Here is a 5534-nt window from a genome sequence, read left to right as displayed (position 1 = left end):
ATTTTTGACGAGATACGAGCCTCTAATTTGCCAAATCGGTCAACTCCACGAAACAAATATTAGAGAAGATTAATGAAATTATATATGTACATCAAATATAAACATTAATACCAATACTTTTTATACCGCTGCATTAAAAAATTACTCAGCTAAATTCTTACAAGCCTGTGAGTTACTTTAGAGTGTGGAAGTTAATCACATTGCCCTCTGAAATAAATGATTCATTATTCAACAGTTGTTCAAACGAATCGATCATTATTTATCAATAAATCTCTGTGCCTAGTTTTGTCATTATGTCTGTATTAAATATCGCATTAAGATGTAATTGCATCTGTTGCGGTCAAGATTAACTAATTCGTCTTTTGTCCAGCGATACTGTAAAAAACTACGTTAGTTAACTAACCGTGTTTCTGATCATTTGTAAAGTATGATATTTAATATCTTCGATTGGATTCTGTGGTCTGCGTTTTTAATTAGATAAGGTAATAGTACAGAGATTAATTTATTGAAACGTAAAACTTGATGTTATGTTATGAATTTAGGTGAGCTTTGTTAATTTTTGTATGAATTATATTATGTTTATTCGAAAATTGTGTCTCTTATTTTCTTCTCATTTTATTCAGTTAATTTATTCAGTTTATATCCACAAACTGTAACTACTGCAATGCCTAACTGAAACACTAATTAGCTCAGTATCAGTGAAAACTGTTCCTCCGAATTATTTTCCCTTATAAATCAACCTCCATAACCCATTCTCACCTGTTTCCAACTCCACCACAGTAATACCCACTTCCATCTAATAAAAATCCACCAAAAATTCCACCTGTCCACCAGATTCTCCCTACAAAACCACGCACCCTTCGTTCTATTAATATTCCCTCCACTTGGTAAATCAAGGTAACAATTCTGCCTGCCACGCCCCGCATAAAAGTACGTTCCAACGATCCATGCATCTGGCCCCTACGTTTTATCTCGAATTCGCGGAACGGAACGACTCCAAGGAGCGACGATCATTTTCTACGATCTCGATCGCTGCTCGCGCAGGACGCATAATCGCGCGGCTCGTGTTAATTATATTACTATTTACCATCGTGTGCACCGATAGCTCGCAGGGATAAAGTATCGGTGATCTCTTTATCGAGAGTTAGGTCGGAATAATTATTCGAGAGTTAGGCTGACTGCAAACCTATCTCTCTCTCTCTGTCTCTACTGTGGCGTGTGTCGACTGTAAAATAAGCCTACAATTATAGTACATGATAGGTACCATTACATGAAATATGATATCGTATTGCGTAAAGAGACATTATATCTGCATTCGCGGCCGGCTGATTTACGGTACAATAAAAGCTGCCACGGGTTCACGGTCTATTAGCAGTTACTAATGCAGCTGTACGACTCCGCGTTCGCATCTGTCATTCGAATTCGTTTTCAGAACGAACGTTCGGTTTTCCGACGTTCGACGTCATTTCGAGACATCCGATGACGTGGATTTATCGATGTGTCGTTTGTCGAACGGAGCTTTTGTTTTTTTCAGTGCAAGTCTGAATGAAATATTTAGAGTGAATATGTGTTTTTCGGAGTTCAAATGTTTTATTGTTGTGTAGCGATTGAAAGTCTGGAAACTCTTTTGGAATAAATTTATGAATTTTTTAAATTTCAAATATTTTACTATTATTATTTTTTGGAAGAACGGAATTTTTTGATATTTCAATTCTTAAACGAAGCTTTGTTTTTGATAAATTTATTGTCGCGATTGAAAGTCTGGAAACTCTTTTGAATAAATTATGAATTTTTTAAATTTCAAATATTTTACTATTATTAATTATTTTTTGGAAGAATGAGATTTTTTGATATTTCAATTCTTAAACGAGGCTTTTTTTAACGAGTTCATTATAGCGATTGGAAGTCTGTTTTTCTGGAACAGATGAAAATTTTTTGGTTGTTCTACTTTTCTAAAGAGGATCCTTCTTGATAAATCTTGTTTTTAATTAATTAGGGCTAATTGCATTACTTACTTTTCATCATGTGACAGTCTCTAAGTATATAGCGTAGGTATCTATTATTAAATTGCGTTTCTGAGAAAATTAGAAATTGTTCAAGCATGCCGCGTTGATTTTTCGATAGAAATTTTCACTCCACCAATTTCTCCACGATGCGATCGACGTTAATAGAATTTTCTTTACGAAAGGTATTAATAATAAGCAATAAAATGTTACGATTATGATGTGCGTGACATATAAATCCATAGAATTCTACGATATAAATTTCGTTACTCGATAGTTTACTAGTATCTGAACGTAAAACGTTAACGTCCAGGCAAAAATAAGTAAGAATTCTTTACACGAGAAAATTCTAATTTATGCGAAATGAAAAGATCTTTTCCTTGTAGTAAATCTATCACGTAATCCTCTATAAAAGCACCTTAAGTATTACTTATTTCTCCTTACGATCGTTCACATCTCGATCGACGCGATTTCTCTTTTCGCAAGGAATCATCAATTATCCAATTTTTTCTCACTGCCGGAATTCATTTCATATACGAATCAATGGGGCATTTATCTTCCAAAGATAAAGTGAATGTAACACATAAAAACGTCAAATTTTCCTTTCAATTACAACAAATATCTCCAATACTCAAAACATCTAGATTTCTATAACTATAAAATCTGGAAAAACCAAATTTTTCTTCCAATTATAACAAACATTTCCAACAATCAAAATATCTAGATTTCTGTAACGATAAAATCTAAAGAAACTACGAAGAGGATGAAAATATTCTCTACAAAATCTAAAAAAAAAAATATTGTCCCAAATTTTTAGAAATGAAATTAATATCTCAACGCAATCTCCTAAGTTTCTAATATTCAATTTCCATTTTAAACGGTGCAATTTATCGGCGAATTCCATATTTCGCAATAATTAATATTCCGAAGAATGCGCGTTATTTCCAACATTTACCGGAAGTTTCTAAATGACAGAATTGACTTTTCCCAGTGAAATGCCTAACCACCAACGTTGCACCGATATTCAGCCGCGTGTGTAGTTTCAGAATCGAATGGAAATCGGCGGGTAATTAGATCGATATCGCGATGGAAATTCGTCGAACGTGACTCATGTTGTGTAAACGTTTTACAAAATGTAATGATACGTTTCTATCAATATACGCGGATGTGATTCACGATCTAATCGAATCTGGCCAACTGTTCGTTGATTTATGGTCTATTGTAGCGTAAAGAACCGTTCCTTCATTTTCGTGTTTCATTATTATTCATTATCAAGTTGCGACACGTTAGTTATTTCACTTATTCCAATGATTTCAGTTTAGATCGGTATTACGTGGAATTTGTTGTGCCCGTGGACCGTTATTCACGATTATTTAACAGATATCGACCAGGTGATAACTTTTCCCAAGTTTCCTCCTATTCCATTAATTTCCAAACCTATTTTATTTTTTTCCTCAATTCTTATACCTTTATTGTCTTATTTTGTAATTAGCAATTTACGAATGAATAAGATTTATAGAAAAATTGGCAAAATAAATTATGCATTTGCTGAAAAAACACTAAAAAATAAGTATGGTTCTCCAGAAATTTAATTTAAGATTTCTTTTCGATCGTAGTAAAAAAATTTAATAAATCATTAATACTTACTAGAAAAATCTTTTATTCCTTAAATTACGACTTAGTCTATCTCGCCAGTTTTGCAAATTTTATATCTTTTTCGGTATAAACTAAAAATGGGTGTTTTTAAATGAAAAATTAGCGTATTTTGGAATAAAATGTTTCGTACGCGTACATTTCGGCATAATTTAATTCTACGCCCAATTAAAAACTAAGAAAACTAACGAAAACGTATTCCACGTTAATTACAACAGAACACTCGTTTCCCGATTGAACAGTTATTCATAAACTGATTAATTTTGCGAAGCAACTCTCGCAAGATTTACGCGAAAAAATAATCCCGAAGGGGAAAGAAAGACGGGAGAGGGGATCGAGCAGAAGCGAGAGCGGCTCGCAAGAACCGCGGGAGATTGCTTTTAATTTAAATATCAAGCGATCGCGGACGATTAATCTCGCGCGGCCATAATGGCCGGCAATTAACGCGAAATTTATCAGCTAATTATACGCGGGGTTAATTGTCCCGTGGTAATGATTCCTGTATAAAGCCAGACGACGAGGTAGAGAGAAGGAGAAAAGGGGAGAAAAAAGAGGGAGAGAGATCCTTTTACAACTTGGCGCGTCTCCGCGACACGATTCAGACAACAAAATTGCAGAAAATCAGGGGTTTAACGACGTGTTGGAGGAATTAGAAATACGAGAAGGGAAAATGTTTTTAACGATTCAATTAAAGCGAGATGATTTTATTTGGAGGTTGAATAAGAAGAATTTGTTGGGATTGGACTACGCCAGGTGGAGGATTTTTCATTCGCCATTTTTGCCGATTAATATTCATAGACTTTGATGGCCGATGCGTGGAAGCATGCCGACGAGATCGGTCTCGAGTTCGTGATTGAAGATTCTCTGGTGATCTTTAGAAATCTGATCTTGGAACTTTAGAAATTTAGAGCGGCAGTTTCGAATTTTGGAAATTTCAAAATTTAGAGTTGCGGGAATCCTAGTGTTTGGGAATTCTCGAATAATTTCCCCTATAATTCAGAATTTGCGTCCAACATTAGCGTGAATCGTAAATTCTTCTCCATTTCGCGTTATTCCGTTTCAAATAATTTTTTAACAATTTTACGCATACGTGATAATAAATCACAAATTCAATTAACAGAAAGATGGACGAAGTGCATAAAGTATAACACACTTCGCTTCATGTTGTACTTTATTGTATTTTATTACATTTATATATTTCATTACACATTTTCTTCGCAAAAGTGAACGTTTCGGCGTAATTATCCACACGAGCGTGTTTGCATTGGGATGGAAATTGCTCATTCGTATAAATCGCGATTGAATTAACCGGCCGACCGGAAATCGAGTGGAAGGTGAAAAACTCGGCGGCGCGAATAGGGTGTAAACAGGCGGAAAAGTAAATCGGCCAGCAGGTATTAATAGAGGCCGCGAATTGAGCCTATGTCGGTGCCTAATAAGTCGTGGATCCCCTTTTAAACGATCTCTGGCTCCAACGGACCTGTGCGCCTACGCGAAACTCCTCTGAAAGAGCCGACAGGGCAATATATTTCCTGTGCCTTCGTATGCCGAGTGAACATCGATCGGGTACCACCAAACAGTCAAATCGTTACACAGGGTGATACTTAATGGTACACGCATGTTACAGAGGAGCAATCTGTAATTTCAGATGTGCGAGGAAAAATTTGCCTTGTTGGTTGACGAAGGCTTGAAAAGTACCTACTTGTACAGACAATTTTTGTTTGACTCAATTACACAGTTGCGTAGTTTAATTACCACACGATCGTTATTGTTTGTCAGTTTTTCTTTTCTATTGTTATTAGAATAAATTTTATGTCAATTATTCGTTATTACACGTTAAAATCCTATTGGCCATTTTTAAAGATCATTCTAAATCAG

This window comes from Habropoda laboriosa, unplaced genomic scaffold (genome assembly GCF_001263275.1).
Source record: "Habropoda laboriosa isolate 0110345459 unplaced genomic scaffold, ASM126327v1 scaffold143, whole genome shotgun sequence".
NCBI lineage: Eukaryota > Metazoa > Arthropoda > Insecta > Hymenoptera > Apidae > Habropoda > Habropoda laboriosa.
The sequence above is the reverse complement of the archived record's forward strand: the minus strand, read 5'-3'. Positions refer to the sequence as shown.